This window comes from Fundulus heteroclitus, chromosome 21, assembly GCF_011125445.2.
Source record: "Fundulus heteroclitus isolate FHET01 chromosome 21, MU-UCD_Fhet_4.1, whole genome shotgun sequence".
Taxonomy (NCBI): Eukaryota; Metazoa; Chordata; class Actinopteri; order Cyprinodontiformes; family Fundulidae; genus Fundulus; species Fundulus heteroclitus.
In genome coordinates this window covers 30,926,097-30,939,389 of record NC_046381.1, presented here as the reverse complement: position 1 = coordinate 30,939,389, position 13,293 = coordinate 30,926,097, and positions in this window count along the sequence as shown.

The following is a 13,293-nucleotide window of genomic DNA, read 5'->3' as shown; positions in this document are numbered from 1 at the left end:
ACATTACAGGTGGAAAAAGTAAGAAATGATGTATTATCTCTTAGGTAAACATCTCAAAAAACAGGTTGTGGCCTTTAGTCTTATGTCTTGTATTCCCTTATTTGAAGAAGACAGAAAATGTTCGTTTGATCATCAAAGCAACTCGACATGGTGACTAGACTAATTTCTAGTTTTGATTTGGAACCACAAGAGTGAATAAAAGGTTCAGAAATGCAAACTGAACATCACTTTTTTCAAGCCTGTGGATTTCTATTATCCGCATTAATTTGATTATTAGCCAAGATTTTATATTTTACAATACGTGTGAACGGTGGAAAAGATCCCTTAACTTCTTGCATCCAGGCTGTTCTTCATCACCTCATCGGGCCGGCCTCTCATACGCGTTGATTTGTTAAATGTGAAAAAGAAGCAGATATGAAATGTCATCCGTCCTCTTTGCTCTCCAATGCATCTTGTGACATTCAGCAGAATATATAGCTGCATCACTTCTAAAATCAAAACAGGAGACGGCGATCTGAGCATCACTGCCACGCCGCCGCTGACAGCAAATCGATGCGGAGGGCACGTGTCTGTGGGTTTGCTCTCTGGCCTCAGACCTAATAACAAAATAAGACAAATTAAGTCTCTGCTTAGGCGCACTTCTTCAGCGTGACAACGTGATGGAGGAGACGTGATGGGTAAAGAGAGGAAGCCGTGAAGCCGACAGGATTGGTATATTATACAGCCCTCATTTAAAGTCGACGCTTCCACACAAAGTGATGGGGACGCAGATTGCCAATCACATGTCGAGGAGCTATAAGCGTTCTACGTATATATATATGTAGCGCCAGGCGGGTGGTTTGCCTCAGAGGCCCATTACGATGACAGCAAAGGTGCAGAGAGTTGGAGAGACACGGGCTAAAACTGATAAAACACGAGGCGCTGGCCAAGGAACAAATGGGGTCAGGGGTCAATAACATTACAGTGTCAGTCTGAGTCTGCAGCTGCCAGACAGGCCAAGCTGATAACAGAGCGTTTCAGCCGACATGCTAAAAGCCACTGAATAGTGCAGCTCATAGTGTGGCATTCGATTCCTATCAGTGGAGCTGAAGGGGAGGAGGGGGGGGGGGCTGTATTTGAAAATCAACAGAGCCTGAAATGATCACGCGTCCAATCGCAAATTAAAGTCGCCGCTAACAAGGAGGCAATGTGTTGAGATCAAGCGGGCGGCTTGTGTTGTGGCGGTGCCAGGCCCCCGTTTTTTAAAGCGCTTTCGCCCGAACCTTGTGGAGATTACACCCAGCCATATGTCTGGTTCTGTGAACGCTGCCGCGTCGCAGCCATCCAATCCATTTGGCCTTTCCAAGACAGTCCCCTCTCATCAAGCGCTTTATAATTAACCATAAAATATGAGCGGAGGAGCCGTGGTGAGCTGTCGCTTTTGTCCGCCGTCCAAGGAAGCGGGGCCTGGCTTCCTCTTGAAAGATGATTTCATGAGCCTTTTGTGGTAAAAATTGAAACGGAGAAAGCGGGGGCCCCGTGCGCAGCAGCTTGGAGTGTCTTTATTTTCTCTCCATCTTTATTCCGCTATCTCTGGTTAGGTTTTAAGAGTGGGGAATATGTCAGACTGTGTTTGTGTTTTTTTAGGCCATATTGGCCGACTCTCTTGCTATCTTGAGAATGGTGGGGGAAAAAAAAAAAAAAACAACATTGTGAAACTACTTAGTTGCCGGTGTGACATGTGTGGGAGGTCAGTACTAATAAACATGTGCTTCTCCAGGCTCCATGCCTCAGAGTGATGATATTTACCAGGAACAAAGTAGTTTTTCTTTCTGATAACAGTATTATGTGTTTAAAAAGCCTGTGAAGCAGAGGATGCAGTATTTCCAACTTATTTATCCAAACTGCCCCCCCCCCTCGTTCTACAAACACAAAAGCCTACATTGTCTGTATAAATGGTATATATTAAAACCCAACGGCTGCTTCTAAGTATGTCCACTGGAGATATTTGTTTGGCGACTAAGACATGTTTTCACTGTGCAGTCGTCTTTCTCAGCCTTCAGAAGACCCTGAGAAATCATTGCTTCTTCTAAACAAACAAACAAACCAAAAAGCTTCATTTGTAACGTGCCTTTTTGCCACTTTTCAGGTTTGTTGTCATGTGAAGGATCGAGAACCAAAGGGCATCCCGTGTAGGCGCCCTTTGCAGTGGGGTCAACATTTATTGGCTCTCTTGTTAAAGTTATAAGTTTGCTTACAAATAGGGAAGTAAGTCATCTCTGCGTGTTTTAGTGGTCATGATTCTAGTGGTTGTTTGTGTGGTTCTTCTGGTTCCCTTGTTGGTACACCATGGAACCGATCCTGACCTGGCCTCATCAAGCACTGCATGAGAAGACTGGCCGGAAATCCTGTGGACAACTGATGGTCATCTTTGGTTGGATTAAACCTATTGTTGTTTCCCGTCATGTTTCCATGTACGCTGTATTGTGATATGTATTCACTCGTCTGCTTTCACACACAGAAACACTTGAGTGAAATCCCATTCTTGGTCCATAGGGTTCAATGTGATGTTGGCCTGTCCTTGGCAGCCACCACTGCATCAACTTTTCAACCATATTGCCAGCTAAGCATTTGTGAGGTCAGGCACTGATGTTGGACGAGAAGGCCGGGCTCACAGCCTCCTCTCTAAATAATCTCAAAATGATTCATTCAGTTTGAGGTCAGTTTGTGCTTGCACGTCAAAGTCTTGCTTACCAAACTTGATCATCCATGTCCTTACGGAGCTTGCTTGCTTTACTCCGTTGTATCCGGCGCTTTGTGTTACCCTTGGTGATGCGATGCTTGGATACAGCTGCTCGTTATTGATGAAACTATTTAAATAGGCTCTTTACCCAGTGTTCTGGAGCAGCAATCATGACCTCTGCACACTGTATGCCTAACAATCTGTTTACCCTATTTTGTGATTTCAAATGGCCCACTGACAGTTATATTTAGGAGCAAAGCCAATTTATAATTGGACATACCGCACAGGTGGCATCCTATCATAGTACTACAGTACTAGCAGTCTTTATGGCTAGTTGTTGGACTTTATACCCATGTGGTCAAAGAATTGAACAATAAGCCTTAATTCAACGATGTGAATCTGATTGCAAATACCTTGCCACCATACCTTCCTCCACACCAGCTGACAGCCTTGGGACAAAATAATCTCAGATGGTCCCCCACTCACAAGCTTCTGTAATTAGTAGAAAACAACATTTACATTTTCAAGACACTGTTGTGCTATTACACACTGTTTATAGTTATTTGATGTTTACTAAACATACCAATATCAGCCCTTTGGCTGTTCTAAATCACCGTAACTGATTCATTATTAAGTTTAAATTTTTCCATTTTGACAAAGCTAATAGTTAGAGTGGCAAAGGTTATCCTGAGCTATCTCTGTAGTTATGCTGCAATATGTTTAGACTGCTGGAGGATATTAAGATCTATTTCCCTCACTTTGCTACAGTTCTCCAATTTTGTATTAATTGCTGTTATTTTATCTTTTAAATTTATGTTCTCTCTGTTTTTCTTGTCATAGTAGCTACATCTGACATGGCGTTCTGTTTAACGTTGACAACATCGTTGGCGCTGAGTTACTTCTGTCAACAACTTCATCTCATAGATGATCCAGCTGGCCCAGTCTCTCAGAGCCTAACCCTATTTCTCTCCTAGACATAGCCATTGGCTGAGCTTTCACTGTAACCAACTATATATGCTGTCTTTCATCCTCTTGACTGGAGAACTCTGTGCCTGTATGCTTGGCTGATGTTCTTTCTTGGCAACTTATGGAGCTATTCTTCCATTACCCTCTCTAGCATAGAAAGGATTCCTGGATCAATATTTCTGTTCTGTTCATGTCTCTGCTCTGTCTTCTCAAAGCCCCCAGTCAGTCATAGCAGATGGCCATTCACACTGAGCCTGGTTCTGGTTCTGCTGGAGATTTCTTCCTGTTAAATGGAGTTTTCCTCTCCACTGTCACCACATGTATGCTTGGGATGAGGGATTGCTGCAAAGTCAACGACAATGCAGACAACTGTCCACTGTGGCTCTACGCTCTTTCAGAAGGAGTGAATGATGGGTCAGGTTGCACTGAGTTATTGACTGGTGGGTTTCCTTAGGTAGGAAACCTTTTGACCAAACTGTATGATTTGATTGCATTTACTTTAAAGAGCCTTGAGATGACTTGTTATGAAATGGTGCTACATGAATAAAATTGGATTGAATTGGTTTAATAAAAACTCATGTCTTGAACACGTAGCTATGAAGTTAAAATGTTCATTTAATAATTACAATTGTAGAAATATTGTTTTCTTATGTTGTGTGTATCTCAAATTTTATTTAAAATTTCACATGTCGAAATACCATTTTTGGCATATTTTTTTTATTTATTCATCGAATGTGTGACCCTTTTGGCTTTCCATACATGCTGCAGCACAAATTGTTCCTATTTTAGGCTTCCGTCTGTATGACATGTTTAGCTTTGAGTTCCGTATATCATGTGCAGTTCAGGTTCTAGAACATTAGCTTCTTTTCATTTACAGCCAACCCCCTCCAGGCAAGTTCTTGTGTGCAAGTCACAAAAAAAACCCACAACCATTAATGTCTACCAGCCTCTAAACATTAGCTTTCTGACCTGTTCTGGTTCTAACTTCCTCTAGCAAAGTTATACAACAACTTTCTGACAGAAACTGCCAGGTTTAGAGCAGTGGCTTTAAAGCAGAGACATTTCAGAGGTCTGTCTGTAGGTCAAAGGGGATTGGAGAGTGTGCTGGCCATCTACCAATGGCCCGGGAAAACTTACCTAGTTTTCTCCGCCTGTTGGTGGGTGTGCCTCCCTCCACAATCCGCCAGGATCTCCTTCCTCTCAACTATCTCTGGCATCTCCAAAACAAAAAGCCGATTACCTGACTTGACTCAATCCTGTTCTGATCCGCGTTCCACCTAACTGCTCCTCTCTTCCTCCAGAAGCCTTAAACCAAAAAACACAGATGCTTTCCCTGTTGTACAGTTTTCTCACTCCATTTTTAAAGCTTTTATCTGGATATGTTATTAGGACAGAGTTTGACTCTGCGCACACATCGGGAAACATGTCACTAATAGTATCTTCATTTAGTATACATCTAGATCACATGATCTCAGAGGCTGAAGCTAATGGTTGGTCCATTAGGGGCCAAGACCAAAGCAGACTTGTGTCATTGTAAACAATGCACAGCAGGTATTTCTGTCCCTCGGTCCATTTCACCCAACACAGACTGAATGTGAAAACAGCCAATCATCTTTGGTCCATCTAACATGAATAGATCAGCTGAGCTCTTCTGAGACACTGAGCACACTCCATCTGAGTCTGGTCAGCCTTGCAGTTACAGTAAACGTTTCTGGCTTCTCCTGTTGTGCGCCTTCTCTTTCTGCTGCTGGATACGGTCAAATGGGACTATATTTGCTCCGCATGCTGTTTTATGGCAGTGTTAAACACAAAGAATAACTAGTTATTGATAAGTCTACCTCCTGTTTGTCTGAGGACAAGGAAGTGCCGTCTGATTGGTGTAAAATGGCCTACTAAATGCACGGCTTTATTGGCATAGAAACAGGCCTGTTTTAGCATTTTATTTTAACCACAACTGGAAATGCGGACCTGATTCGCTGCTAATCAGCATGACCAGAAAAGCTTTTTCATCCCTGTTGCTTTGTCTTTTACTGCCACCTTTACCTTATTTTACTTTGCACCTTCTTGCGTTACTCTTTTATGTGCTCATTAGCCCGTTGACCTTTAAAGACTGATTTGCATTTTTGTGCCATTATATCCAGCGTTACTCCTCCCCTGCTCACTGACCTGGCCCGTAGTAAACGGACTGATTTGCCAATAGTCAACAGATGGCTTCACACCTAACGCAGTTCTGTTGCAGAGAGATTAGTTGAGTGCGTTTGTGTGGACAGATTACACATCACTGAGGACTTCCCACTTGCCCCTATAGTTTTCTGTGGCCATTGGTAAGTCTGAGCTCCATCTCTGTTACATTTCATACAGTTTAATGGTGCTTTTAAAATGTATGAAAAAAACTTCCTGCTACGGTAACAAAAGCATACATACAAACATAGAAATAATGTCTTGGGGGACATTTTCAAGAAAGCATTGTTGCTTCCTTAAAGGTTAAACTGTCCTTAAAACTGGACCTCCTGTTGTGGTTGCCACCATGCTTTGCAGATGGGGGTAGGAAGCAGCAATCATTGATCTTCCAGTGTGAAACACATACTGAGGAAGGAACATGTGAAATCAGAATAACTACTTAATAGAAAAGTAAGGCAAATAAAAAAATCTATAAAATAAAATACAGTTATACAGCTATATTATTTTGGATTTTTACAGAACTTTATTCTTTTATCAGACATATACTTGCCTGAAAGGGGGAAAATCTCCTCTTCTAAGTATGTGTTTTCCACAGAGAGATCATTGGTAGCTCACCGCCCCCATCCACCTGTCTGAATGACTACCAGCTTCTTTTTAAAAAACATCTCAATGCACATTACTTTTTAAAATGGATTTGTTTTATTTTATTTATCTAGGAAGGTGTATAGGAGCATTAAAAACAGAGAGCAAACATGTGCTGCACCAAATTCTAGCTGTTTACCAGCTGGTTTTCATCGGCAGTCCGGTCCGAGACAAATATGTAGGTTACAGTACTTTTTGGATGTTACAGTCGACCAACAATGATTCTTTGATTATTAAGTCAGTTCTCCTGTGTTTCAGTGTCAAACGAGGAGCGTCTTCCAGCGTGTAACTCTGGTGTATCCTGTCTGTGTTTTTGTGTTTCCCCACTGAGGGACAATAAAGGTGTTTCTATTCCTATCATCACTATATATATGGTGTGCTTAACAGTTAGAAAGAGCTGAATACTTGGAAGGACATTTCAGTTCAGCTGTTATTTGTATTCATTTTTTTCCCCCCCAGATCAAATTCATAACAAAAGTAATTTCACAGCACTTTACTCCGAGATCAGCCCAGCTATTCCCTTCAGCAGCGCGGCATGCAGAGACGTGGTCACAGTGTACTCCTCCGATTCGCTTTCTCATTGTCTCAAGCTCTATTTTTCTGTCTGCATCCAATTACATTTTTTTTTTTTTTACCCACCCTGTCAACGTCCATTTATCTGCGCCTGTGTTTCTGTCTGCATCCAACGCCGGATCTCTTTATCTCCCACTCCCTCTTTTACTTTTCCCCGCTCTTTGCTTTGAGCTGCAGTGAACGTCTCGTCCGTCTCTCGCTTTTCACCCTGCTCCATTGCTCACTCCTGATGTACTGTTTTTATTGTACATTTCTCATCCGCTGACCCTTCCGCCACGTCTGACTCCCAAATATTTCTAATATTTCCTGTCTCGCCGCCGTCCTGCCTCTCTTCGTCCGTGCTTGCCCCCTTTTATCTCTGTCCAGCTCCTTCTCTCTCTCTTTTGCTGTCCATCTCTATTTGTCTCAGTGGACATGTTGGTTTGTCTCGGGGCTGCACTCTGACACGACGAAATGGAGTTAGTTTGCTCTTGCACTGACGGCAGCACTTTGCAGTCAGGATAACAACTCTATTGTGCTGATATAGACAGGGGAGGAAGGGGAGGGCACCAGGAGAGGGCACAATGTAAATGCCGTTTAAGCTATTTAATGGCTGGCTGTAGGTACACTGCGCCTTTCAATTGAATTAATACCCCTAGAATAATTTAGATTTTGTCGATTCTTTATCAGTTCATACAACTTTATTGTATTTTGATGGGATTTGACGCAGAAGACCAGCACATAGTGGTGGATAACTGGAAGGAAGGCGAAATATGCTTTTTGAAAAGAGAAATGGGCACATGTAGTTCTCCCCCTTTGCCTCGATGAATTCAGTTCATCCTATCAGCTTTAGGTTTGTTAAAGAACAAATGCTAACCCAACAACTCATGACGGTCTACCTAAACCGGATGTGTGGGTAGGAAGATAATTAATCAGTGAAGCAGACAAGAGGAGCTCCGTGGCAGCTCTGGAGCTCAGGAGGTGGAGGGATCTGTTGACAGAATGACGATTAGATGTGTACTTTACAAATCTGCTCATTTTGAAAAAATAGTTGGAAGAAAGCCATTATTGAAGGAAAGCCATAAGTAGTTCAAACTGTAGTTTGACACGTCGTCTATGAGATACAATATGCTTCAGTCGGTTGAGACCAAAACTGAAATTTGCCACTGGGGACAGCTGCCACTGTCCCCAACGTAAAACGTGGTGGTGGTGGCATCATGCTGCGGGGGACTATTCATTAGCAGGGAGGGAGAAGTTTAGTCAGGGCAGTCAAGGTTGACCACCCAGCAGTCTGCAAAAGGCTGGAGATTGAGTCAAAAGTTCACGCTCAGACTCTTGCACAACCAGAGCAACGTGGAAGGGTTTAGAGCAGTGGTCTTTAATTCCTGTCCAGGGCGGGCGGTGCCCCGCAACCTTTATTTGTTACTCTGCTTCAACACAGCTGAGTCAAATAATCAAGTCATTAGCAGAACTCTGGAGAACTGGACTGCAGACTGAGGAGGTAACTCAGCCATTTGATTCAGGTGCGTTGGACCAGGGACACATCTAAAAGCTGGCAGTCCAGAACCGGAACTGAGGACAACTGGTTTAGATCCAAACAGTCACGTATCAAAGTGGCCCATTCAAAGCCCAGACCCAATTCCTATCTGTTTCAAGACTTGAGAAATGATGTTTGCCACATGATTGACTGGGCTTTAGCTATGTTGTGAAGAAAGGGCAAAGTGTTAGTCACTGGATCTGCAAAGCTGGAAGAGACGACACCAAAAGAGCAGCAGAAGGTGGTTCTACATGGACTCAAATACATGTTACATTTTCTTTGTGAAACCTTCTCGAAAACTATCTTTCCTTTCTCTATGTTACAACCATGCAATACTTGTGTTACGTCCTATAAAATACCTTTAGAAAGATTTCTGACACTTGTTTGCAAAGGGGAGACTTTCAAGCTTATGAGTGAGAGGATAAGATAGAACAGCTTGATAGAGAAATAATTACATTTTTATGTTTATGACAGTTACGATCATTTCCAAGGTTTTTTGCTGGAATCTAGGAATGTAGCAGCAGTTCTGTGAGAGCGACATACGCAACCTGACAGACTGTAAACAAGCAGCGGATTAACAAGATCATGTGAGCAGTTTGATATGCAGATGAAAGCAAACACACCTGATATGCTGCAACAGCTGCTGCATGTTAAAGACTGTACACTGCCAGGGATACCGAAGGAAATGTTTTACCTCGTTTCTTCTCCACAAGTCTGCAGATCTCTACGCAACCTCGCTGATCGTCGGACTTATCTGGTTTCCTGCCCTGTGGAGTGTCTCTTAAAGGGGTCATGACAACAAATCTAATTTTTCTGGGGTTTTGGGGGTATAATATGATCTGTTAATGTCAAAAATGAATACTAAAGGACGTGCTCAGGGGCAGTCAGCTTTGTTGCTTTGCTCAAAAACAGGTTGTCTTTCGCCGTAGGTTGTCTTTTGTCTTTCTACGTAATTCATATTCTCCAATCAGAGCACACTATCAGGCATACAGGCTTCCACACCTCCCCTGCTCCCCCCAGCTGATGCACCTGCCATGAGTCGTGCTTGCATATCTGGCTGCTCCACTCCAGAAGAGGAAAGTGGAGCAGCGAGCAGACGGCAGCCCCTGATCAGCCTCCCTTATCGGCTCGAACAGAAGGCAGTCACCGCAGAAGCCGTGTAGTGCAAACATCCCATGTTCAACATCAAGCTAACTTCACGGTGGTTACTAAAAATGTCTGAGGGTGGTCTAAAATGCATGAAGGTTCTACTTACTCCTGAAGGATGAGCGAATCACAGAAGAGTGGCTTTAGTTCATTTATGGAGACTTTTTTGAACAAACGTATTTAAAAAAACTTCTGCACCAACGCAGAATGTGGCGGGCACAACGGTGTCATTACCCGTAAGTTTATTTCATTTCTAAATGCTGTCAAATGTAAGGAAGGTGTGTTTTTAACTGAAAAATCCAGTTGACCAACTGATGAGCCAAACCGCTGCCAGCAGCATGATTTTCCTGTCGCTGCCTGGGAGAACAAGCTCTCCTCCGGAGTGACCACGGTGAAGCCAGCTGCCCAGTGTTTCTGTGTCATGGGTGTGCTGGTACCGAGTTCTGCGCTACCGCTGTGAAGAACTGATCCCAGCTGCATATTTCTGCGGCGGGGAGCTTGCTGCAGTACCACGGTGGTTCTGGCTCCAAGCTTCATAAGTGCAGACGCAGCTGCCAGCTCCCTGCAGCGCCGCGGTCTATGTGGATGTTTACTTATTTCAGTCCCACTGTGTTGAATCGTGCCGCCAGGTTAAAGCCTTTGGTCAGCTTAGACTCGCCTGTCCAAAATCCTGCAACACAAACCCTTAAACCAGCCATAAGACCATAATATTGATTTGTGACGGAGTGTTGTGATGGAGAAGAGAGGCATGGATGGAGGGGGAAGGGGTGTGGGCAGTGGCCGCGTTTGACCGGTTTTCCAAATATGGTTGCAGCCAATCAGAGTGAAGTCAACTAGAGCCCCATATCATTACCGCAACCAACCTTTTTTACTGAGGAGGGACATTTGGCCTGACAAAACAACAAGCGGAGGTTCTTTTTCTGAAATTCTTTGGATAATTTTCATATGCAGCAATATCAACAACATAAAATGGTTTATACAGTGATGTTATGGCACCTTTAAGAAAGTTGGTGCACACAGATCACAGCACATTACTTGCGTGTTTTCAAACAGAATGGTGAATTTTCATTTTACTTGTCAAATAGTGAAGTCAAGAAAATCAACCGTTTGGTTAAACACCTTTCTCATGACAACTTTAGCATAGAGTCTGAAATCATAAGTGCAACTTTGTTTACGTTGCCAATGCAAAAAAAGAAAAAAACATTGTGCCAAGCATCTTGGAGAACTTTTAGCATTTAGTTTCTGAATCTGATGTCTCACTATCTTCAGCATATTGACTCAACAGTAGTGAGATAAGGATGGTGTGTTTTGTTGGTATTTGTATGTGATGAAGCAACACAAAGTAAAGGGAAAAGGATACATGGGTTTCAGGTTGGGTTGCACAATGTGGCAGTTGGTTGCAATTGTTACCTCGTAGCATGAAGGTCTGGGGTCTTTGTGATCGTTGGGTTAATAGGTCTTGCTAAATTGCCCTTAGGTTTGAGTGAATGTGTCTATGGTTGCTTGTCCTGTGTGTTGCCATGTGATTGGCTGCCTCTCCTCCAATGGCTGCTGGAGATAGGCACCAGGCTCCTCACAACCCTACAAGGATAAACTGGTATATATATAAATATTTCTGATAGAAATATGAGACATCTACACAAGATGTTCCAAGTATTTTTAGGTATGTTAATTGCACCCCTTACATATACTGTGTGTGTACTGTTTTTAGAATATGTTGTGTTTCGCTATGAAATCACCATCAGATGGTCTGTTCTTTTTCGTAGAAATGATCCCCAGACTACCTGGGGATGAAAGTTCATTCAGCTGTGCAGTCTGATTATCCCCAAGGGTTCAGTGTTAGCTGCACATAATCTAAAATTACATCTAACTCCACTCCAATCATTTGGCAAACAAAGGAAACTTAATCCTCCTATCTTATTCAGTAATATTACCATTTGGTTGTTACTATGACACTTTTCAAAAACACTGTTGTATAATTTTTTTTATACTAAATCTTATACTTACGTTCTATATTTGCTTTTGTGACATTTGTAGTTACGTATGCTTGTGGCCCAAAGAAAGGTCATGAAATGTAGTTGAATTATCAGTTCTAAGGAAAATGTTCATCTACTGATTTTTCTATGACGTAGTTTGACTTTGTGGTGTGGAAGGAGCGTAGACAAGGATGAACCATTTGTGACCTGTATATCTAGTAGACTGGTCTTCTGTAGAGGCAGCTGCTTTCGGGCCTTAAACCCCAGTTTGACTGTTTTCTTCTCATCGGGCTACAGTAACAGAAAGAAGTGATTGATTTGTGTTCTTGCAGAGCCAAGGTCATTTTAAGAAATCCCATCACAGCACTACAAATGTTGTTACAGTGGCACGTGTGGTATGTGCAGCCTTTATGATTTGCATCATAGAATTGATTTGACCTATTCAGATAGATTTATTGCAGACTACACAAGAGATCACAATAGGTCAATTTAGTACACAAATCATTCAGTTCCACAGCAGATCTCATTTTCATCCATCCACAAATCTCTGAAAAGATAACACTTTGTAAATTAATTTTCAAAATGTTCAAATTATCTTTTTTTTACCATTTAATTTAAAAAATGACCTGTTGAAAAATATTAATTCTATCCTCAAATATCAATAGAAACATCCTTATTGGTTTCCCAGTAATCAAACCCTTCAAAGCAAGATATTAGGATTTATCTTTGCTGATGAGCCCCAAGCCTTTGAGGTTGGAATGCCTCCTGGCCATCACCCTAATCTTTAGGGTCAGCTCTCTGGCAGGAACTTTCCACTTGTTGGTAAAATTATAAGATTTTAGAAAGGCTTTAATAATTTTGGGTTTACTTGTGTGCAGTAGCCCGGTATTTTTATTTTCATTAATTTTTTTTGTAAGTCTTACACCTCCATGCATCATGGAAACACAAGAGAGAACACAGTAGGATGAAGGGTTAATAGGATGCAGTGTTCCGCATACATTCTAGACTCCTAAATAAATAACCATCTAATGCCAAACAGCCAAAGGTGCATTTTGTTTTTTAAAAATATGTATTTAAAATGGCAGATATCTCCATTATACTTGGTTCAGCCTGACTTGTAATTGAGGATTATTTCTGCCTATCCAAACTAAAGGTTATTCAGATTGCTTTATACAGCCTGTAAGACATTGTTTACTCATAAAAGCCCCTCAGAACACTACCTAAAAATGTGTGAGCTATAATGTTCACGGATGTTACACAAATAACACATACTAGAATCGGGGTTTCACACAGCAAAGACAACAACACTAAAACAAGATGTCCAACACACAAGAAGCTAAAACACAAAGCAAAATTGAAGGCCATCAGAGATGAGTATAACAAATCAATATGACTCAGTGGTCCAAATGATGCAGTTGGTATTCCACATTTGGTCTGTCACACATTAGAATGGCAAAACTACAGATCATGGCAAGCAACTGACAGTCAGACTGCAACCAGCAACATGAGAGAAGTTCAAGATGTGTTTGTTCTACTGGGTTTTCTGATTTTAATATCCTACAAATATTGTT